Source organism: Pteronotus mesoamericanus, unplaced genomic scaffold, assembly GCF_021234165.1.
Source record: "Pteronotus mesoamericanus isolate MK-2021 breed Mesoamerican mustached bat unplaced genomic scaffold, CSHL_Meso_final contig_73, whole genome shotgun sequence".
In the NCBI taxonomy this organism is placed as follows: Eukaryota; Metazoa; Chordata; class Mammalia; order Chiroptera; family Mormoopidae; genus Pteronotus; species Pteronotus mesoamericanus.
In genome coordinates this window covers 28002146-28027501 of record NW_026555245.1, presented here as the reverse complement: position 1 = coordinate 28027501, position 25356 = coordinate 28002146, and positions in this window count along the sequence as shown.

Genomic DNA, 25356 nt, shown 5'->3' with positions numbered 1-25356 from the left:
TCTGGGCTTTCTATTCTGTTCCACTGGTCTATGGGTCTGTTCTTGTGCCAGTACCAGATTGTTTTGAGTATAGTGGCTTTGTAGTACAGTTTGATGTCCGGTATTGTGATCCCTCCTACTTTGTGTTTCTTTCTCAGAATTGCTGAGGCTATTCGGGGTCATTTATGGTTCCATATAAGTTTTTGAAATGTCTGTTCTATTTCTGTGAAATATGTCATTGGTATCTTAATAGGGATTGCACTGAATCTATAAATTGCTTTGGGTAGTATGGACATTTTGATGATACTAATTCTTCCAATCCATGAGCACAGTATATGCTTCCATTTATTTGTGTCTTCCTTAATTTCTTTTTTCAATGTTGTATAGTTTTCTGCGTACAGGTCTTTTATGTCTTTGGTTAAATTTATGCCTAGGTACTTTATTTTTCTTCTTGCTATATCGAATGGTATTTTTTTCTGATTTCTTCTTCTTCTATTTCATTGCTGGTGTACAAAAATGCCTTTGATTTCTGAATGTTGACTTTGTATCCTGCTGTTTCACCAAATTCACTTATTAGGTTGAGGAGTTTTTTGGTAGAGTCTACAGGGTTCTCTATGTACACTATCATGTCATCTGCAAACAATGATAGCTTTACTTCCTCATTTCCTATTTGAATGCCTTTTATCTCTTTCTCTTGTCTGACAGCTGTGGCTAGGACTTCCAATACGATGTTGAAAAGAAGCGGTGAGAGCGGACATCCTTGTCATGTTCCCGATCTTAGTGGGAAAACTTTCAGTTTTTGCCCGTTGAGTGTGGTATTGGCTTTTCATATATGGCCTTTATTACGTTGAGGAATGCCCCATTTAATTCCCTTTTGCTGAGTGTTTTGATCATAAATGGGTGCTGTACCTTATCGAATGCTTTTTCTGCATCTATCGAGATGATCACGTGGTTTTTGTTTTTTATTTATGTGGTGTATCACGTTTACTGATTTGTGTATATTGAACCATCCCTGCATGCCTGGGATGAATCCCACTTGATCGTGGTGGATAATCTTTTTAATGTATTGCTGGATGAGGTTTGCCAATATTTTGTTGAGGATTTTGGCATCTATGTTCATCAGCGAAATTGGCCTGTAGTTTTCTTTCTTTGTAGGGTCTTTATCTGGTTTTGGGATCAGGGTGATGCTGGCCTCATAGAAAGAGTCTGGGAGTCTTCCCTCCTCTTGGATTTTTGGAATAGTCTGAGAAGGACAGGGGTTAGCTCTTCCTTAAATGTTTTGTAAAATTATCCTGTGAAACCGTCCGGCCCTGGGCTTTTGTGTGCCGGGAGTTCCTTGATTACTGCTTCAATTTCCCCAGCTGTTATCGGTCTGTTCAAGCTTTCTGTTTCTTCCTCCTTCAGTGTTGGAAGATTATACTTTTCTAGAAATGTGTGTGTCCATTTCATCAAGATTTTCAAATTTCTTGGTATATAATTGTTCATAGTGGTTTCTGACAATCCTTTGTATTATTGTGGTATCAGTTGTTATTTCTCCTCTTTCATTTCTGATATTATTAATTTGGGTCCTCTCCTTTTCTTTCTTGATGAGTCTGTTTAAAGGCTTGTCAATTTTATTTATCTTTTCAAAGAACCAGCTTCTGGATTGGTTGATCCTTTGAATTGTTCTTTTCGTCTCTATGTCACTCAGTTCTGCTCTAATGTTGACTATTTCCTTCCTTCAACTCTGCAAAGAGTCTTGACAAATACATAAGGAAAGCTAGGTAGATACTCTTTTATATTCCCATTTAGAAACAAATTGATTTACAATTTTTCACAGAAAAGAGCCGGCGGGAAAACATTATGCTTTAATGACATGCAGCACATGAAATGATTATTTCGAGCTGACACATCTCTTGGATTATATACTGCCTCATGCAGCAGTCAGGGGACTAGAGGACAGAGACATGTCAAAAAGCTAAAGTTTCTAAGGAGCACACATTGATAGCAGCTTCACTGGGAGTAACTCAGGATAAGTTAGGTCAGAACAAATATTTACATAGCAGAAAATTATGTAATGCAGTGTCATTACAATCATTATTTATTAAAAAAACATGTATCATTACAAATCACAGTCTCTAGGGGGATAATTTATAACAAAAGTTATTTTAATTGCTTTGTACCACCCTCCCTTATGATTGCTTTAAGGATAACATTATGTAAAACACAGAGTATCTGAAAACAAAATACTCTTCATTCTTTTTTAAATCAAGAAATTATTTAGCTAAACTATAAACACCCAAGACTTAAAAATTATTTCTTCTCCTCCTCCTCCTCTTCCTCCTCCTTCTTTGGAGGCTTTTTATTCTTAAAGTAAAAGTATATGTCTATGAGTCATCACAACTAATGAATAGAACATTATAGGTCATTAGAAATTACTCTTAGATTTTTCTCATTTCTTATCAAGGAATTAAACTACTATGGTATATTCCAAAAATAATTAGGCAAATGTAATTTCATTTTCCTAAAAAATGAAAATAGAATTATTTTTATTCAAAAAATTATACTTGAAAACTGCAACATATATTTATTCAGTTTTTCACCATTTGTAGTAGTGATATTAATATTTTAGTATAAAAATAACTAAAATATAATATTAATCCTTCACATATGTAGCAATTGATTTTTATCTCTGTTTTTAGTTGTTGAAGAACAAGTATCATTTCTATCGGTAAAGTTGGAAATGGAGATGCAAGTAAATTATTAAACTTGTCCACACTTCTTACAATGAGACTTCTTTTTGAGGAGGAGGTACCAGGCACAAGATAACTGTAGAGCAGACCTAGGTATCTAGGGGTGTCAAGGGGTGTCAAATTGGTGAGTACAGACGAACAAAAGGCAAACTCTACTGAGCACTGAATGCCTCATGTGGTAGAGGTGTTCCCACTAGGCGGAGGAACACGGAAGAAGGGCTCAGCCACTCCAGGGCTTTCTCTGGAACAGGAACTAATGAAACAACTGTGTACTGGAACCACAGCCAAACTTTCATTTTGGAGACCAGGATACATAGGAGTTGGTGGATTTATAACTCCATGGTGTTGGAAAGTGGATATATTAAACTACTGTCAGTTCTGGAGGGAGAAAATTGCTGACAATTGTTCCAGCCTTGCCTATTCTGCTTCCCCGCGGTTCATGGTGTTGGGATGATATTATCTTGCAGATGAGGCATAGGGAAAGCAAAAGAATCATCCAGACCTGTGTTTTATTATTTTTCAGGTCAGGTAAGGCACCATTACCTTATTCCTAGTGCTGTAACCAGTTTGCTTAGTGTTCAGGAGCTTCCTTTGCCTGCAGTGTTCCAGTTTAATGTCTCTTTATTCACCTTCATATACACATCAGTACAACCAAACATCTATTTTTGTATCCTAAATCTTTCCTTTTGGCCATCCAGTTTCCTATCTTTGGAAATTCCTTCCATTCTATCTTTTATTGATTCTATCTATTCTTCTAGTCATAGATCAGTTTCTATTTTCTGCTAAATCTCCAGAGTTAGGAAATAATTAGGTATGCTGACTGACTTGTAAAAACACTTAATATCATCAAATATGTCATTTTTGATATAAAAGTACATAAAAGAGTTAATATAAAAAGAATCATCTATGCAACCACCACCCAGGTAAAGAAACAGGACACTGTTAATATCCCAGAAGTCATTTGTATAATTTAACTGCTTGGTCATATTCTTTTTCTTTTTGGTTGGATATAATCACTGTCTTGACCTTATTACAATCATGTTCTTCCTTTTATGGTGTTCATTTATTTGGACTTTTACTGCTTATGCATGCCTCTTTGAGTAATGCTGTTGTTTAATTTTGTATAATTGCATCTTATTATACATATTTTGTACCTTTGCTCAACATTATATTATTCAGTTTCATCTATTTATTGCTTGTAGCTAGAGTTCACTTACATTTTACGTAGTATTACCTTATCTAAATATTGTACACTTTATTTTCATTGTACTGTTTGTGGACATTTCATCTCTCCAGTTCAGGGCTGTGATGAATATTTTGATGTAGTATCCTGGGTAAGTTTGTAACTACTGAACTATTAATTTTTATTTAAATTTATGAGCTTACATTTGTCTCATACTTAAAAAAATGTTATTATTAAAATAATTTCAATTGTAGCATACTATTCTAGCTTGTATTTGTAGTAAAAGTACCTCTATTTTATTGTCACTCTATTTTAGGGCTTTTGGATATTCAAATTTCTGTCTATTAAAATAGCACTATAATTACTACCTTTAGGAATGTATTTTCTTCCTATATTAGGCTATTTCTCAAAAAAATTCATTTATTGGAATTCTCAGGAAAAAGTTTGTGGATATTCAAATATTGTTGATGTAAAGAAGACAAATGACTTGCACAAGTTGTTGTATACATATATATTGATCGTTTTGTTTTCAGAGGAAAATTATTTTTGGAAGGGTAACCTGCTGTATTAGTTGACTTTAGGATTGAATGATCATCACATTGTAACAATTATTCTGTCTTTTATAAGTCAGGAAAGAGATAATCCTTTTTTCTTTTTCTTGGTTTCCTTTTGTTGGTTACGGACTGCCTAATTCTCTATCTCTGACCAACATTTTGTCAGACTATACTCAGTATTTTATCACAATCAGCTTTTTGATTAAAGGTAAGAACATTAGATGGATTATAAATGGTAGCCATTAACAATTTAATCATCTGGGAGAGAAAGAAATACACTAGAATAAATGTTATGGTAGTTGTCCTTTAAACAATTAAATATGCTTTATTTCACTGTTTCCAAAACAAAATTTTTGCTAAAGATTGGTAGACAAACATACATTATGCATAAAGAAAGAGGACAGATGTTTTTAAATTAACGTTAGGGTGGAGTCTTTGTCCTTTTTACCAACTGATTACATTCTTCCCAAATCCATTTGCCTGTCTCCAGTATCGTATACTGGGCTTCTCAGGCTGACCATGACTGTACTTCTTGTTTACTTCCCTCAGCGGCTGGGACCTATGGTTAGAAATATGTGAAAATAAAAGATGATGAATGGCACTGCTTGTTCTGCCAAATTAAATAATTGCAAGTATCATGAGTCTGTGCAATTGTGATATTTGTGGAAAGGAGAAATGAGACAATGATTATAAAATGAAGTGCCAAGTTTACTCCTAATAAGGCAAACTGGGTAAGTTCAACAGTTCTGCCTCTAAGTGTTTGTAGGATTCACATAGGAAGAGTCCATTTATCTTTTGTTTGTGCCTCCCAATTAAAACATGCCCTACTTTCCGTATCAGTCTGTAGCTTTGTCTTTTGCTTGTTATAACAAAGGGACAAGGACATGTGTGTTTGTATATGTGTATCTCAATACTTTATAATAATATGAGTTTAGATTCCATATTTTTTAAGTAGTGCTTTATACATATTTTGACTCTAATATTATACATACTACCTCCTTAGACTCATAAACTGATGTTAAAAACACAAGCTCCACATTCTTAGCTTTAGTCTTCTTGAAAGGGGTTTTTCTTCCTGAAAAATGAGACACTGAATCTTATAGCTGAGAGGTCTGTATTTTTCAGACACCTGGCATGGCTCTTTTCTGTGACAAACGTAGCTTGCTTATTTTAATAGGGGCCTCCTGGCACTCCTGAAAGATAAAGGGCTCATCGAGCTGCAGTGTGGTCTCTAGGTTGTTGTAAAAGCAGGATTTATTATTTTGACACTAATTTCATCCCAGTTAGAGACTATGAATGATTTGTTTAGTTTTCCCTTCTTTTCTTCTACAGGCAATATCTGATTCTCTTCTCGCTTTTCACAGTCTTTTCCATAAAGTAAAGCTCACCTGAGAACAAGACTTATAGGAATTGGGAAGGAAATAAGGATATTACATGGAGGAGTGGGCAAAAGTACATTTATAGTTGTGATGAGTATGTTAAAGAGTTAATTCTTGTATTACTGTTTATGAACTATTATATTACTTTTATTACAACTGTAAACCTACTTTTGCTTACCCCTGTATATTTAAAGCCACTTAATTCTTGAGAAAACACACCTGAGTTGCATGTTGAATATGGAATAGCTCTTTGATTCCTCAAGTATTGTCTTTAATATTGTCCATAAATTGTTAGCAATGATATTTTTGGCTAAGGATTGCATAATCCTCTTTTCATTACCTGAGCCAATCTTGAAATTGTATGGATGATGAGACTCTAAAATTGTTTTACTATTTTATTGTTATTTTGATATCTCAAATTCTTAATGGTCATGAACCCTCATTATGCAGTAATACTTTTCATAATCTGGTCCAAGACAAACTCTTTAGCCTCATTTCCTGTCACTTGTATCTCAGTGTGGTACCTAAACATATTGAATGCCTCCTGTATCACAAAAATTAACATAATATCCTGCTCAATTTCACCCTGACAAGGCCTGTCACCCATTCCTATTTATACAAGAATAAATACTTTATGGCTCTTTTGTAATCATGTAAGAATAATTTCTGGGGTCATGTCCCCACTAGATGTTATCCCTAATATTTTTAACAGTTATACCATTCTACAAGTTCCTGTGCTTGCTAATAATGTGGCACATATAATTATCACAGTATGTTTAGTCATCTATCTGTATTTTCTCCTATTGCTAACATACTATGCTAAAAGAGGGTCTGGCATTTCAGAGTAGGTGTTGAAAATTATGAAATAAATAAATGAACATGTCATTAGCCACAGTATAATAGAAGTATAGCTCTAACCACACAATTCACAATATAGGTCCAGACAGTTTAAAAAGGAAGAACACATTTGTTTGCCTGTTTTTAATTAAGTAAACTCTTTAAAGTCCAATAACTAAATAATGTGGATTCAATTTGAACTCTCTGTATAGCTAGTTCCACACCTGGGTTGCTTCTATCAAGTTTTAAAATGGAATGAAGTAGCCTTGTTTAGGGAGATTAAAATGAATCCTTATGCATAATCTTTGAAGGAAACACTAAATCTGTTTCATTCCATTCTGATGAATCAGATTATACATAATGCGTTCAGTGCCAGAAGTCAGCAAGCAAACCTTAGATTGTATTACCACTATGTCAAGATGTACATGAAGGAGGTTCTCACATCTTTTTATGCAAAACCCTCTCCATTTCCTGGAGCACAGGAGGAGCACAGGGATACAGGATCCAAGATCCTGTGGTTTTCTCCATACCATACTTGGAACAGAGATGAATAAAAACATACACATCTGGCGTTCAGATCATCAAAAATGAAAAGAGATTGCTACCTCAGGAGCAACTGTGCTTCTCCCTCCCTGCCCCCGCCGCTTTGTCAATTAAGTATAGTTTTAAATCCACTTGAATTATCTATAAAGGAATAACTAAGACGAAAGCTACTTTCATAGCCTGTTAGTGAAACTTAAAAGCACATTGCAGTCTTGGTAGGGCAGTGGCTACTTTTCTCAGTGTCACAAATCTCATTGAGGCTCTGAAGGAAGTAATTGCCTCTCTCTTCACAGTAATGGATATACACACAATGTTGCATCCGTTAAAAATATTCATGAATGTGCTCCCTTCCTTGCCAATACATGAGCCCTCTCTGAGTCTCATATTAAGACTGTGGGCTAGACAGCTTCTGGGAATGGGGTTGGAGAGATGTGGTTCACAAACCGTCTCACATACAACAATGATAAAATCTGGATGAAATATTAAATACAACTCTTGAAAAGCATTGGAAAGAGCTTAACATCATACGGAAGCGGGAAGAAAGTACCCCCTTCACATCTGAAACTATAAATTATATCTCAAAATTAAGCAGCACATTTTTTCTTTAAAAAGCAGATATAATCTCAGGCCTAGAGCATGAGTCCCTAGGATTGGGGGAATGGACTCCCATGAAACCCGGCAGCAGAAACCCAGCAGTTGGGGTGCCCGATCACTAACTGTAAGACACAGACCAGGGCTGCTGAACACAGATTAGGCATGCAACAAAACCAATTTTCTTTAAGCCACAATATTATTCAGAGTTGGCTTTGGCTCTAAAGATGCCTAGCTTTAAGGAAGGCTGTAACTCCAAAATTCTAATTTACAAAACAATTAAGAGGTGATGCTTGTTTTCAGAATACCGTCAGTACAGAATATACATTTCTCTGCATATAGTTATTTAAACATCCATCTCTTTTTAAGGCCTGAACCGTGAGTCAATTTTATCTGCCTCACTGCAGTAATCCACGAGTGGGGAGGTGAATCATATATAATTTTAGTTTCTCAGACACTCACCCAGCTAGCAGTGTAGCAGGATGGATTGTTGAAGATAACGTGCGACTTTGGATGACAGTGATGAACCCAGTACACAGATGCGAAATCTCTATTAGTGATGGTGACATCTAGCTAGTGGTGCAGGAGGCATTACAGTGGTATTATATCTTGGATGGCAGCACAATAAATGTGAAGGACATAGATGTCTTTCATGCTAAACTGAGCTGATACCATGCACAGCGCAGTTGGCTCTTGGCTTTATGACCTTGGTTACATACTGGTATACTTTCCCTGCCTGCTGATCATTTCTTCCTCTGCAGGATGAGGCAATGATGTCTTAGTTGTCAGTACATGCCAATAATGAAATTACAAATATAATATGCCTCATATGGTTTCTAATACCTAATTAGTGTTCAATAATGGTAACTGTTAAAATTATTACTATTATTTTATTTATATAACGTGTAACTTAAAACTGGTATGTGCCGTAAGGAGAAAGTACAGAGAGAAAGGTTAGCAGTAATATGTTGTAACAAGTCTGTAGTTACCATATGCCAACATTTATCCCGTCCTTCAGATAATATATTCTGTGTATTCACAACCCACTTTTTAAAAACTGTGTTTTCTTTCAAAGGTAAACCATAAATATATATCATTTATTTTTAGAGCTACATGCTAAAATTTATTTTAAGGAAAGGTTAATAAGGGCAATATTAAACTCACTTTTTAAAAAAAATTTCTAGCCATTTATGCAATGGCTATTTTCTTTGTGAGAGGATGTTTGGCGCCCATGGTGGACATAATAAATCCAAAACTATCCTGAGAAAATCATAAGGTAATACTTAGTTTTCTTTTTTAAAATGAGATGTTTCTTACTAATAAATGGCAATTTATTCTGAGGCTTACTATTGATAGTTTCAGTGTGTTAAGGGTATACTTCTTCCTCCTTGCTTACTTAAGGAAACATGGATTATAAAGCAATAACTCTTGGTTTAAAAAATTTATAAATTTACCTAGAATATAAATTTCAGTTTTTTTTAAATTGAGGTATAATCAACATACAACATTATATTATTTTCAGGTATACAACATAATGATTTGATATTTGTATACATTGAGTGATGATCACCATAAGTTTTGTTTCCGTTTTAGGTCAAATATATTACATAATTTTTGGGCTTCTGAAAATTTTCTTACCAATGAACTCTAGATGTTATATATATAGCTTTTTTTCATTTTTTTCTTTCTATCCCTCTATAGGAAAAAGTTAAAATACCTTAGTCTGTCACATGAAGCTCATCATTAATCTGATCCTAACCCATTTTGTCAAATTTATCTTTAGCTAGTCTACAATATTCCCACCCGCTAATCCATATATTAGCAACCCTAAAATTTGAGTGTATTGTTATTTTAGCATTAACTTCATATCTATAACAAATAAGAACTTTTGCAATATTTTCCTTTCTTTACATCCATTCTTTACCACTACAAGGATCCTTTCATTTATTATATTTTCTCAGAACTTCTGTTATTCTTATACTTTTAATGTTCTTATACCCTCATTACTTGATTTCAGCCTTAAGTAAGTTTGTGTGTAGTATGCCAACTAAAGCTGCAAGCAAACCCAACCCTCCCATAGATAACAACAGGAAGTGGATAAAAACTTTTAAAAATAATATAAAGCACTGGAGAGAAAATAAAAACAGGTAGATTTTAGAGGTAACTTGGAAGAAGGAAATAGCATATGGAGATTTTGTCAGTTTATGACTTTTATCCTAAAAGTAGACTGAAGTAGGTTATTTACAATATGGCTAAATTCTTTTTTAAAATTTAATTTATTTAAAATATTTTCTTTATTTATTTTTAGAAGGAGAAAGGGGGAGAAAGAGAGGGAGAGAAACATCAATGTGTGGTTGCCTCTCACACTCCCCCTACTGGGGACCTGGCCTGCAACCCAGGAATGTGCCTAGACTGGTAATCAAACTGGTGACCCTTTGGTTCACATGCTGGCACTCAGTCTACTGAGCCACACCAGCCAGAGCACAATATGGTTAAGTTCTAAAAGAATGTGAAGGCATTCATTCCTGAAGAACCAGAATGCAGACTTCAAGAAAAACAGTCTCTAAAACGTAGGGAGGATGCTAGAAAGGGAAGAGTCAGAAATAAATGTGGTGTCTCAAATGCTTTGGAAAACTTTGCCCAACACTTTGCAGCTGTGCCTTTGGTGTTCAAAGACATAAAGGATAAAATGTTTACAGCAAATGAAAAGATAGAACATATTAGCAGAGAAAGAGTATATAATAAAAAACCAAATGGAAACTTTAGAATTGTGATTTCAGAGTTCTAGAAAGGAGCAGGAAAGCCCACATCATCTGTATTTTTCACTTTTTATTATGGAAAATTTAATACTATACAAAAGGTAAAAAGTATTTAATAAGCACTCATGTACCCAAATAAAAAAATTAAATAGTTTTTGTGTATTCTTTGTCTCCTACATTTTACTAGAGTATTCTTAAAATAAACTGTAGTCATCATGTCATTTTATCTATAAATACTTCAGTATGTATATCTGATGAGAAATTTTAAAACTAAATCTATGATATCTATGTTTATACCTATGAGAATTACCATTAATTGTTTCATCTTACCTAATATCAATGACATATTCAAATTTCCTTTCTCAAAGAAAACTTTTCCAGTTGGTTTGTTTCATCAGTCCGATGACTACAAGGTCCACATACTGTATTTGGCTATTATTTGTCTTGTCTTTTTTGTGTGTGACAATTTCCCCTTCTTCCCTTTTTTGAGAAACCTGGTTTTTGTCCTATAGAATGTATACACTTGGGTTTGGGTTGATTGCATTTCATGTTTCTTAACTTGCTTCTTTATCCCTTGTATATATCGTATAATGTGGCAGTTAAATCTAGATGTTTGATTAGTGGTTCCTGCTTTTATAGGTACTAAAGTATAGATGATGTTATCCATTTCCTATTGCATTACCATCATTAGGTTCATAATGTCTGATTTTCCCAATTTTGTCTTTAGCCTTTCTTTACATATGTTCTCTTTTCTTGACATCTTTATGTTTTTATTCAACAACTACATTTGTGAAGTTTTCCCCTAATCCTCCTCATCTACTTTCAGAAAATGCAACTCTTTTGCCATAATACTTCATAGGAAACTTCCAACCAAATTTTTGCATGCCATCTTGATCTACTCAGCTAATCTTAACTCCAATCTCAAATATAGATGCATCTGGAGAAACACGCAAATCCTTTTAAAAACAGCATTGAAGGGCAATCTTTATTTTTCCCAAAGGACTTTTATATCCCAAAGGAGGAATTCTGCCACATGGAACCCAACAGCACTTCCTAACAGTCTAACACAGATTTCTTCTTTTTTGCCAATTAATGATCTACTCCTAACAATAGCTTCTTCATCTCTCAGTCTCTCTCCATAATTCTCTGTTGCAATGCAATTTGCCTATTCTTTCTAATGTCCTTTTTCCATCATTGTTACCAATCTCTAACCTTTCCAATCCTTAAAGATTTTCCCGGGTACTTGTATTTTTACCATAAAGCCAGTAAATGCCTCTTGGCCTCACCGGTTTTGCAGCTACAGCCACGACTTTTCTTAGAGAAACAGTAGCTATATAATCAGGCTTTGCTTACAAATGTTACTTCTTATAGGGTAAAAAAAAAAAAAGAGATAAATATCTATGTTTCTTATTGTGATTTCTCCCACATTTATTAGAGCACCTATACTTTATTATTGTTTTTTTATGTGACTGTGAACTACTTAAAATCAAATTATGCTTTTTCCTTTTTAACTTTATCTCCTCCAACAGCAGCCAACTTAGAGCACATCATGAGTGTGTCTGCTGAATACATGACTACTTGAAAGGTTAGGTTTGTCTTTATAAACACTTTCTCATCTTCCTATGTTTTTTCACCATTTTTCAAACATGTAAATGTAGATCTAAAATAGATTAGTTGAAAAAATTCTGTGTTTTGTCAGAAATGCCAGGTAGTGTAACATTTTAATTCATATAACAACACATCAATCAGCTTCCTACACTTTCTTATGTCTGTGTGTAAACATATTTTCTCTTCACAAATTCCAGGAATTCTGCTATGCTATGAGGTTTACACCTATATTGTGAAAATTAGACTTAGATTAAGTTAATTCAAGCCTTAACTAGAAACTAAAATGGCAGTTAATTTGGTAAGTTAAAAGAAGAAAGAATGCGTAAACAGTTATACATAGACACTCTCAACTGAATGCTATTTCAGCAAGAGCCATTTTACTCAGGGTGTAATTATGAACCCAAGCAGAGCCACACATGAATAATGTACAAATCAGAAAGGTAACTGTGTCAGTCTGAGAAATAAAAAGCATTATTGCAAAATCAAATTATACAAAATCAAATTATAAGCTTGTTTTGAAACAACATTAAAAGGCTTTATGGAAAATGACTAGTTAGTGGGATATTTTTCTGGTATTAATCATGTAATGCATACTTACTGAGCATAATGTATTTGTTGCTAAGGTAAACAGACTCAATCATTCTTAGTGCTGGTAGGAAAATAGTTGTTAGTACTGATAGCTTTTGACAATTTTTTTAAAAAATATTTTCAAGGGTGGGTAATCAGGTTTTCTTCTGTGATAGTCTCAGGGCATGAAGCCAAAACAAATCAACTTAGGTTTCAATATTAGCTGGTTAGCTTATCTATTTTTCTGGAACTATGGCATTTCCAAGGTAACCTTGCTTTATAATATACTTCATTACAAAGTATTTCAAATGGATCATAAATATATATCACAACCACCAAACAATAAATAAAAAATAATTTCTCTAAGAGCTTCCCTATGATGCTGCTTTCTGTGGCATACTGCAGAACCATACCATAAAATACATAAATACATAAAATACAAGTCTTCACACTTAAAATATCCTTTTAAAATATAACACATGTATTTTCTTTACTTTTTAACCTTTAATGTAGAAAATAATCTACTTAACCCTAAGAAAAATATCAATATAAATGGAAAAAGACAAACAGTGTAGTCATAGAAGAAAAGTGAATGGACGCTTAGGATGAACAGATGTTCAACCTCTCTAAATAATAAGGAAGCAAAATAAAATAACAATGAAAATATTATTTAAATTAAACCAAAAAGTTGAAATGGAATGTGATATTTAGAGTCAGTAAATATGCTGGAAAATGGACTCTTTAATGGACTGATTAAAGACTAATTGGTATAACCTAGTAAAAGGGTAATTTGGCAAGTCTTTTAATGTTATATTTAATGTAAAAATGTAACTGCAGTGTTATAGTATTCATGATATAAATGGGAAAAATGGAATAATGTATATGATAATTTTCACATATTCGCATATTTCTTCACAAAATGCAGTCATTCTTTAAATAGTTTATGTGTAACTTTATATTTCATAAAAATGTTTCATTGTGTAAACTTCATAATAATAATTATTATTAATAATAGTTTTATTAACTATCAGTTTTAGTGTACATAGTACAGTTTAATTAACATTTGCCTATTGGTAGATACTTAGGATATTTCTACCTCACTTGTTTAGCTAATATCATGGCAAACATCTTTGTATGTAATGGCTTTCTGCTCTCTTGGAAATATTTTCTGCACTTTTTTGCTCTCAAAACTTTTAAATTTAGGTACTTTCAAGTTGTAAAGGATAATACACATTTAATTGGACATCAGCATGAATCATGCCTTGGCTGGTCTTTAGAGCTGCCTCATGTTTTGGATAGTAGATGAGTTTCCCCTCTTCCATTTTGAATCAGAGCCTTTTCCCTGGTTTCCTTTGTCAAGGTTGCACACTTTCAGCTTTGTATTCTGATTTACTCTCTAATATGGTCTCTTCTTCCTGATTATCTACTTGGCCTCTGGACATTGGCTGCTGGTCATGACTTGTAGCTTTGCAACTTTTTATCATTTTTTTGATTTGCTATTGACTTTAATTATCCTTTAATGTTTATTTTATTTATTTATTTGAGAGAGAGAGGAAGGGAGAGAGAAAGAGAGAAACAGATGGTCCTTGACTGGGAATCGAACCCACTGCCTTGGTATCGGGATGCTCTAGTCAGCTGAGCTACCTGGCCAGGACTTGTCCTTTATTTTAAGAAAATCTTTAGTAAGGATTTTATTATCTGGTTTATCCCTTAAGTTTTTATGACATTCCTAATCTTTTTGCTTTTCCTACTGAGAAAGATATTTGCTCTTACATTGCAAAGCTGATATTGGGCAGATTCAGCTTTTGAATGTTAAGGTAAAGAAATTAGTCTGCAACAAAAAGCTCTTAAATGGAGTATGTGATTGTATTGAACTACAGAATAACTATGACTAAAATGACTTTTATATTAAAAATATGTTTTATACTTATTTCTGCAAAATGAATTTTATGTGAAATATGAAATAGGGTAGACTTTCATAATTAGGAACACAAGCCTCTGCAAGAATGTGTAAGTATTTGTATCACTAAAAGAAATAATCACAGTATTTATTTAAAAGTAAATTATTTAACTTAAAACCAAGTAATTCCCAGTTACCAAATCACTGTGACCCCCAGCAATTAATTATTCAGATTTCCCTGTAGAAGTGTTAAGATGCAATCTTGTGGTGAAAACTATACATATTTTTTGTTTTTCATTTCCTAGTTCCTGAGTAAAATCATGAAATTGAATTCTTAAGGCCTTCAAAGCCTGTAAGTTCATATATGTTCCTCATTAAATATAAGAACCTGAAATGGAAAAAGAAAGACTTTTTTTTTAGGAAGACTTTTTTTAATAGTGATTATTTTTATTTTTCCAAAACAACATTCAGTGGACCGAACTTGTCCAACTTTGAAAGGTCTTTGAGAGACTTGGGATTTTAACATTTCTAATCAGTCACCATAGAGTCCTGAGATTTCAGCCATTTTTGTATGTTTGCCAGTCTTTTAGAATTTGAAGTTATTTGCCTTGTGCCTCTCATTAACTCAAGTGGGAGTCCCTAGTCATCAATTTAATGAGGGCTTTCACCTTAACTGCTGGCAAATATTTAAGCCTGGAACCATGCCAGTGAAAATCCACAAGAATTTTAATATTCCAGTGTTCTATGGGTAGTAAAAATTCAGAAGGTAGAGTCATGATAGATTTTTAGTAAATCATTGGGTGAATTTTTATTGAATTAAAATGATCTCTCTGATAAATGGCATGTATGTGTGACTATAAATGGTATCATCAACCATTATTTTGTCACCTATTATTTTTTCACTGAGTGATTTGACAAATCTAGTAGGAAAAGTAGGTCAGGTATGGTACATTTTAAACTGTACTCTTACTTATATTGGCTTTGTTTATTATTCTATAATAAATCTACCAAAGACAGTCATCATTTACCTGGTATTATATCTGTAAGGTAACTGAAAGAAGAAAGTAATACATTATATAAATATTTCAATTCCATTTTTTTAAATGTAGTGAAATTCTTCAAGTGAAATTTGAGACAGCAAATTAACAATGTTTTAGAAAGTCTGCATGTCTAAAGAATTTTCTATGCACCTTCGTTGGTTTTCAGAAACTAAGTCTGAGAAAACAAAATCTGAATTTAGCATCTTCTCATCATTTTAAAGACTTGATTATTACTGCAAAGCATGTACTATAAAAGCAAAAACTTATGTGGCTTAAAAAGAATCCCCAGATTTATTAGCTCTGTAATGATGACTCTGAGGACAGAAGAAAAACAACTGTATTTAGTTTGTGTAATTCACTGCTGGCACTGTGTGTTAACAGTCCTAAAACACAAGTTGCACTTTTAATGCCTTTTCTTGCTAGAGTTTTACAACTGCCATAGGAAATGAGGATGTCAGAAGCCCAAAGTATTCTGAGTTCAGGAATGGTTTATGTAAACAGCTCAAATTCAGCAAAAGGTTTTCCAGAAACCCTTGTCAGTTTTCTGCATACAGCTTATTGGCCAATATTTTGTCTCATAGCCATGGCTAGCTCCAAGGGTGGCTAAAAACGCCAACAATTTAACTTCAGCCTCTATAGAGGAGGTTGTCAATAGAGAAGTTGTTTGGAAATGATTATTAAATTGATCATACATCAGTATATGTACCTAAATTATATTCCCTATGATGGACCAGTTTTAATTTCTTCCTCCTCAGATATAAACAGATTCTTTTACTTAATTATTTATTATAATGTCAGTAATAAAATGTATTAAGTGTTTCCATGTGTAAGGTAGTATTTCAAGCACTTTGCAAGTATTAATTAATTCTCTATCAGTTCCTTGAAGCAGGTTTCATTATGTCCATTTTACAAATGAGAAAACTGAGTCTTTTCTCTGTTCACACATCTACTAATTGACAGAACAGAAACACTCTGAAACCATTGTCTTTGACACACTTTATACCATCTTTTAATTGCACATTAATGACTATCCCATATCATTACTTAAATGTCTTTCTTTTTCCTTTTTATACTTATATTTTGAATGGAATTTACTATTTTTGTTTATTGTGGCAAATGTGGATTAGATCATTTTATGAAACATAATTTAAAAAGACAACCTGGCTGCACTGGCTATCATGTGGTACAAGTTGCCCCAAATTCCTCTTTTTTCTCTTTACAAGAGAAAAAAAAATAATACATTATATAAATATTGTGATGGATTATTCTCCATGTTCTCTAGCAGTCCTGCAAGGAGATGTAACACCATGTAATCTCTGAATTTAAAAAAAAATATAGATCTTTGCCCTGGCAGGTGTGGCTCAGTTGACAGGAGTGTCATCCATGCACCTAAAAGCTGCAGGTTAGATTCCTGGTCAGGGCACATACCCAAGTTTGGGTTCAATCCCTGGTTGGGACACGTATGGGAGACAACTGACCAATGTTTCTCTCTCACATTGATTTCTCTCTCTCTCTTCTTCTCTCTCTAACTCAATAAACATATTTTTTAAAAAGTCAGATCTTTGAGGGTCCAGCAGAATCGTTACCTTAGTCCACTTTATATGACACAAAATTTTCAGATTGAGAGTCATCACTAATATGTTTGCAAAGAATCTTCAATAAAAAATACAAAGATAATGCATGAGAAGAAGGCAAAGGGACAAGAAGCTGGAATGCATCAGTGATAAAAGAGTAAGAGATTTTATGAATTCTCACATGTATTCCTTTGCACAAGAAGGAAAAAATGCAAAGTTGATAACTAAAACTGTATTTGATTTATTGGTGTATTTGGGTGATATAAAAATAACTGTAGTAAATTACTCTGAGAATAATCTAAAAGCATCAAGAATGCAGCATTTCCCCTACTGGCACACCATCCCTCATTAGTTAGAAATGAAGTAATGCAGGTTCTGACAAATCTTCCTCCCTCATTGGACAGACAGACTCTGTGTGCAACGTTAACAACTTGAAAGATGCCAACTTCGGGGAATGTTTGGAATTTAGCACTCTAAGTACAGGTGGATGTGATCTAATCCCAGCACTGGTGCTGGTCTGGTTTAGCCACACCCTTGGTTAGACATGCTACACAATCCAGAATGATAGGTGAGACGATTTGAAAGAATGCATGTGTAATGGGAGTGCTCTACTACACATTTAAACAATGATAAATATGATTACATAGAAACAGTGTGAGGTTGATGCATCAGTCCATATGTCCTGTTGTACAAGGAATTAAAACCCTGTGAAAATCCAATTCTGTCTATTTCCTTCTCTGTCCTATCATACTTCTTTTGTATTTCTGTACTTACCCTGAGAAATTGTTCTGCTTTGCAAAGCCGGATTTAAATTTTCCAGACTTAAATATTTGACCATACCAAAGACCTGTTGTCTATAAATATAACTGCATGCAGACAAATATTCTTTTGGTACATCTCAAGCTAAGACACTTTGAGTTAAGTATAATATTTTTGTGCTATAATCTACATGCTCTGAGAAGTTTTAGAGTCTTTAAAGCTCAAGTTAAAATCTTAGATGTGATCATTACTATTTGGATGAACTTGAGTAATTTATTTAGAGATTTACCTAGGATAGAGATAGTATGGATTTGGTACCATACATGAGGTATCAGACAGATAGCTCAGCAGAATAATGTTCCATGTGATACAGTTTCTGGTATTCGATGTCTGGTATTACTTAGGGAAATAGTATTTTTGCTCACTTTTGTATTTATACTGATTCTGTTCCATAAGTCCATCTTCTTAGAACAGGTAACAAATGAGTGCTATGACAAACTCTAAACTACCAATTTATTAGCATTATCTTAATAGTTCTCTCAGAAAATAGTCCAGGGTTAAAATACAATTTAATTGTGGTGAGTTAGATTTATGCAAAAATAATTTTACTATGCTATGTCTCTCTTAATAATGAAGTAATAAGTAAAATAAGCTGCCCTAAGATATGCCTCTGATATTGCCCAACGATACAATTTAGTGACTTTTGCATTAACTCAACAATACCTCTTTCCACATTGGATCATGCTTCGTATTTAGCATTTATCATACTGTTTCATAATTGCCTTTCTATATTTTTCTTTAGATTATTATCTCCATATGGGCAAGAAACATATCTTTTCAACATAAATAAAAATATTTTAGAACAATTTCTATTTTTAGCTGTGGTTTTGGTGGCATTGAAAAATAAAGAGAAAAAGAGGCCGTGTTACTGGCTACAGAGACATTTTATTGAAACTAATAATTATAAATACTTTTGTAATATCATTTTTAACAGTACAGAAAATGCATATGAAGCTTAACAGGTCTTCAGATAAATGGTCATCCAATAATAAACACTTTGATATGATAACTCTGAGTTATGAATCATTGAAGAAATAAGCAAATGAAAATTATCTTACAAAAATTAAAATAACCAGTTTTTAAAAATGGGTGCTCTCCACTTAACCAGTGTGCTGGGGAGAGCGCAGGGCACACAGCTGACCTGCCCGTGTTACATCCCCCCTCCCCGAGTGTGTGCTTCTGGGAAAGACACACTTTCAGGGCTTTGCCCCAGAGCCGAGGCGGACAGTGGTGGCACTTTACCTGTTAGGAGCACAAGAATATTTATAGAATTCATCATATTTATTCATGAAGTCAGAAGGAATGGGAGTTTGTTTCCACAGTAGTCACCTTAAAATATTATTTAGGAAAATTGTGGGCAGTTGGTCAGATCTAAATATAGCCTTTCTCTCATAATTTAAATTAAAACTCCTTACTCAGGTATCTCCCTCTTTGGCAGTAAAAAAGCTTACAATAAAACAGAGAAAGATGTAAGTAGAGGCATTGTATTTGTAAGATAACAAAAAGTGACATATTCCCAGGTTTTGAAGATTAGGGTGTAGACATCTTTGGGGTATCAATACACTGTATGAAATTTCCCTCTCTAGACTCCCACAATGCATGTCCATCTTGTGTGCAAATTATGTTCACCCCATTCCAAGATCCCCAGCTGTCTCAGTTCTGTAAATATCAACTTTAAGTCTAAAGTCTCATTTAAATATCATTATCTCAAAAGTCTTCATCACATCTTCATCAAAATTACCTAAATCAGGTAGGTAATGGGTGAGGCTCTGGATATATTCCATTCTGTGGCACAATCCCTCTTTGTGTGCAAACCTGTGAAACTCAAGACACAAATTATCTGCTCCACAGCGGTGCAACCGGCATGGGATACCGGTTACAGATATTTCAATTCAAAAAGGAGGAAAAGAAAGGGGGAAAAAAGGTTCAACATTCCCAGACAACTTTAAAATGCAGCTGAGACATCAGCATTAGGTTTAAAAGCCTGGGAATAATTCTCTGTGGTTTTTGGCTCTCTCTGGATTTATGACTCTTCTCTCTGATGTTGAGCATCCACCCTTGTGAGAATCTGAGCACCCTTGTAGTCATCTTCCTTTGTTGCATCAGGAGTGACATGTATTTGCAGCTGAATAGTTTTACCAGCCTGTTTCCAGACTCTTAAGATTTTGGGGGGTTCTATAGCCTTTTTTCATTTTGACCTCTCTGTCCTTTCCAGCCCAAGCTGACGATCTCTCTGCTGGTATAAAATTATCAAGTCCCTTACGAGTCTCCTGTGTATGTCACAGGAATGCATACCATTAGACAAGAAGCTCCTCCGCCGGCCTTTCATAGGTAATCATATTTTTATTTCTGTGTTCTGCTGACTTGGTTAAGGGGATCCATGAATCATGTGCCTAATCTCTTTAAAGAGGCTTCTCTGGACTGAATACTCTGACTTTCTGAGACATTAAAAAAGGGTTGTCCAGCCACACTGTTGGCTTTCTATCCAGAACACTTTTTCTTGACAGTGATTGTCCTAATATTAACATCTTTTGCAATCTGGATAGTCAAGAATATTCCAGTGAATCAAGTCCTGCTTCTTTTTTATTAAGTTCTTCCCTCATCCTTGTATCTCCCCTCTTGCATTTTACTATAAGAAGCAGGAAGAAGCCAAGTCACATCGTTAACCAATTTGGTTGGGAATCTCCTTAGAAAAATATCCAAGTTCATCAGTTACAAGTTATGCCTTTCATATAAGCGTAGGACACAGTTCTGCTAAACTTTCTGTTACTATACAACAGGACTTCTCTTTCTTCCAGTTTCCAATAATATTTTTTCATTTCCTTCTGAGCCTTTACCATCACTACTTTTACTCTCCTTTCTACCAGTCATCAGCTTGTAATGATTTAAGTATTCCCTGACACAGTATAGATTTTCTCCACTGTGCTTCTCACTTCCTTTTGACTTAACTAGCAGAGTCATTAAAATCTGCATTTTTAATAATAGTTTGTTCAAAGCAATCTAGGCCTTTTTTTTAATCATGCTCCTCAAAATTCATTTAGTATTTACCCTTTACTCAACTCCAAAGCCACTTCCACATTTTTAGGTGTTCGTTACAGCAGCATCCTGATTACAGTTACTAAAATCTGTATTAGTTTCCTATTGCTGCATTAGTAAATTACTCCAAGCTTACCGGCTGAAAACAACACTAATTCATTATCTTATAATTCTGGAGGTCAAAAGTTCAAAATGGGTCTCACTCAGCTAAAAGTGGGTGTCAGTAGAGCTCTAGGGAATATCTATGTCTTTGCCTATTTCAGCTTCTAGAAGCTTCTTGCATTTTTCAAATGATGACTCTTCTATTCTCACAGCCAGGGTTATAACATATCCATACCTGACACTACTGCCTCTCATACAGATCCTTGTAATTATTGCATTGGGCCCACTTGCATAGTTCAGGCTCACCTTCCCATCTCAATATCCTTAGCTTAATCACATCTGCAAAGTTCCTTTTACCATGTAAGATATTCACAGATTCCAAGGATTAGGATATAGGCATTGTTAGGGAGGTGAAACATTATTTTTCCCACCAGAGAATCATAGTATATACATAGGTTCTTAAGAGCAGAGTTTACACCTTCCCTCTTTTTGTATCACCAGAACCTAACACAGTCATTGCATAGCATCTATAAGGCACTCAGTAGATGTTTAATAATTGTTTTAGTAAAAATAACATGCATTTGGCATTTGCTATGTGACAGAGGCTCTTCTAAGAGATACAGCAGTGAACACAACACAGTTCTTATTCTCATAGACTTTACATTCTCATACGGGGAAGCAGAGAGTATACACACACAAAATATTATTAGGTGATGATGGGAAGAAAAATCATCCAGGGTAAGTATAGAATATGCCAGGTATGCTATGTAAGAAATCCTCTCAAGCAAGGTGCCATTTGGTTGAAGACTAAAGAGAACTAGGGAATCAAGTAATAAATAGTGGGGAAAAGAACATTTCAGAAAGAAAACAAGTGCAAAGATTCCAAGGTAGGATCATGCAGGGGTTTTGAGATTTGTAAGGAAGAGTAAGAAGGCAGATGACGTGCACAATGTGGGGGAGATGGAATAAGATGAAGTCAGGTGGTAGAAAGTTGACAGACGGCAAAGTATTTTGTAGTCTATGGTAAAGAGATGGATTATACTCAGAGGGAGGTGGAAGTAGACGATGAAGAACAGGCTGGCAGAAATCTTACTTGTATTTTAGAAGATTATTGTGGTTGCTCTGTCAACTACAACCTGCAGAAAGGTGAGGATGGTGCAAGGAGACAAGACAGGGCTATTGCAGTGGTCCCGGGTAGGCACAATGCTGACTTGGATTAGAGTGCTAGCAGTGGTAATGTGAGAATTTGTACCTCATTTTGGATGTATGAAAGTAGAGCTCGTGTGATTTCCAAAACAGACTGGATGTGGTGTAAGAGAGCAGTTAAACATTATTTTAAGAATTTGGGCCAAGCATTTGATGAGTGGGGGACCATTCACTGAACTGGGGAAGGTTATAGAGCATGAACATAATTTCAATTTTGGCTACGTTAACACTGACATGCTTATCAGACATTAAGTAGAGATGCTGGAGGGTCAGATGGATATGGGAGACTTGAGTTCAGTGGAGAGACATGGGCTAGAGATACACTTTTAGGAATCGGAGCACCTAAGAGACATTCGAAGCTGTGAAGCTGGATGAAATCGCAAGGGGAGCCATTTTAGGAGAGGAGAGGTGCCAGCATTGGGCAAAGAGGCGCTGTTGTTTTTGCAGGTTAGGAATCTGAAGAGAAACTAGCACAGAATGTGCTCACAAGCAGGGAGCGGGAAATAAGGGGATCCAGGAGAGAGTGAGGTCCAGGAATACAAATGAAGACAGTTTTTTAAAGAAAGAAATGATCAGCCCTGGCTGGGTAGCTCAGCTGGTTAAAGCATTGTCTGGATATACCAACAGTGCAGGTTCAATCCTCAGTGAGGACACAACATAAGAATCAACCAATGAATGAATAAATAAGTGGAATAGCAAATTGATTTTTTTTCCTCTTTCCCTTCCTCTCTTCAATCAATAAATGAAAAAGATTTTTAAAAAATAGTGGAGTGATCAAATGTGTCAGCTTCTGCTGAGATGTCAGTAGATAAGTACCTCAAAATAACATTTATTTTGGCATCATGGAGGTGATTTTGTTTTGATGGAGCTGAGGGTACAGATGCATGATTGAAGTTATTCCCAGAACTCCAATGGCCTTTATAATCCACTAAACAGTGAAGAATCCTTACCGCATTTCTAAATGTTGAGGAAATACTTAAAACTTTATGCTGTGGAATTTGGGACTGACTGGTAATATAAACATTGGAATTTATTTGAAGTTTAGTCATGACTTCTAATTTAGTCATCTAGAGTTCATTTCTTTGCAAATCCCTCAAAATGTACTAGCTTTAAATTGTCTAAATTCCTTACCTTCAATTATCTCCCTCTCATAAGACAGATGAGTCTATAAAAATGGAGATTAATGTAACTGAAGAGAATTCCATTTCTCTGGGAGAACACAACTCAGTCCATATGGAATAATTTGAAAGGCACTTTTGCTTTAACATTTTTACCCCATTTCCTTATAGTGCTGACAGAGATCAAATATCAAATATTCCAGGTCAGAGATTAGTTATGGGATTCTTCAGTTGAAAATGCATTTATTCTCTGGAGACCAGTGATTATGTTAGTAATTAATTAGTGTTGCTTAACTGCATATTTCCCTCCTCTTAGTAAAATCAGCTATCAAAACAGTGTTGGCTTATATGTGACTCCATATATCTAAATCACAGACTCTATATTTGGTATCTTTGAAAAAATAGTCATAACTGTAAAGTACATAAAATACTGAAACCCATAGAGCCAAAAAATAAATTCTCCTTAAATATTCTGCCAAAGCTCCTTACAGGTTCTTTAAAATTTAATGTATAAATGAAAGCTATTCCACACTTTCCTCATAGTATATTCCTATGCTTTTTCATTTACTGTCTACAGATGAAATGTATAGAGGGCATGGGATAGACAAATAGCAGGGGAAGCTGATGGGGAAAAAGGAGGGAATAAAAGGAATTTGCCAGATTGAATTTACAATATGAAACTGTGATCCAAGGACAGAAGTCAATTTCCGTGTGCCTGACTTGATCTAGGCAAATGCTGGGTTTTGAAGGGGTTAGCATTTGCCCTTCATGCTTTGTGTACTCCTGCTCTCTGCCCACTTCCTTCTTACTAGGGATGTTCTCCTTGCAGTGGTGCAGACATAGGTTACATATTTCATTATCCTGTGTTTGAAATTTATCAGTCTTGGTTCTAAGAGCGTTTTCTTGGCTAGGTCATGTGTGCTCTTGGATTTTAATCTAGTAAACTATCTGTGCTAAAAATTGCTTGGTTTAATTTTAGATGAAAACCAAATAAAATAGCCAACCACCAGTCTTTATTAAGTTGAATGTAAAAGAAAGCAGAAAGAGTGAATGAAATATATGAGGAACAGTTGGCATATGGCCAACTCCCTCATCCACCTATAGGCACAAAACTGACTCTGGACATGTGATTTCAAGAAAGAGTTTGGAAAACTCAGTATTGGAAAATACACGTCCCATTGATTGGAAGGAAAATGGTTGTCCACTTTTTTGTTTTTGTCATGGGCTTATGTTTGCTTTCTCATCCATACCTAATTATTTAATCTCATTAGGTACCAAATGGGCTACTGAGTGTTACTATTAGGAATAAGATATACCCAAGTTCACATTCCAGCCCTGACACTTAACTAGGTGATTTGACCCAGTTACCTATGTTTCCTCAAACAGTTTCACATTATGGAACTGTTGTAATGAGCATTATTATATCAAGAAGTTTATGGGAGAGGACCAGTGTAAAACATAGCCCTTGTAGATTTTAACTGAAAATTGATTAATACATGTCCTGGAAACGTGTCATTACAAAAATATAATTTGACATCTCAATAGATTCACTCACGAGGAATCATCAGGGCAAAAGAAATGTGATGTAATAATATCACATCAAAACTAAATGTTTATCATATAAGTTATATTTTCATATGTTATTTCAGGAAACAAAGGGATTATTTATCCATCCCAAGATGAAATAATACCATATTAGACTTCCTAAGTGAATAGGAAGTCTATTCTGTCCATTCATCCATATGTATTATCTGAGTTTTTATATATCCTAGTAGAATTGCAAGCTCCAGCTGGTGTGGCTCAGTTGGTTGGGTGTCATCCCATAAGGC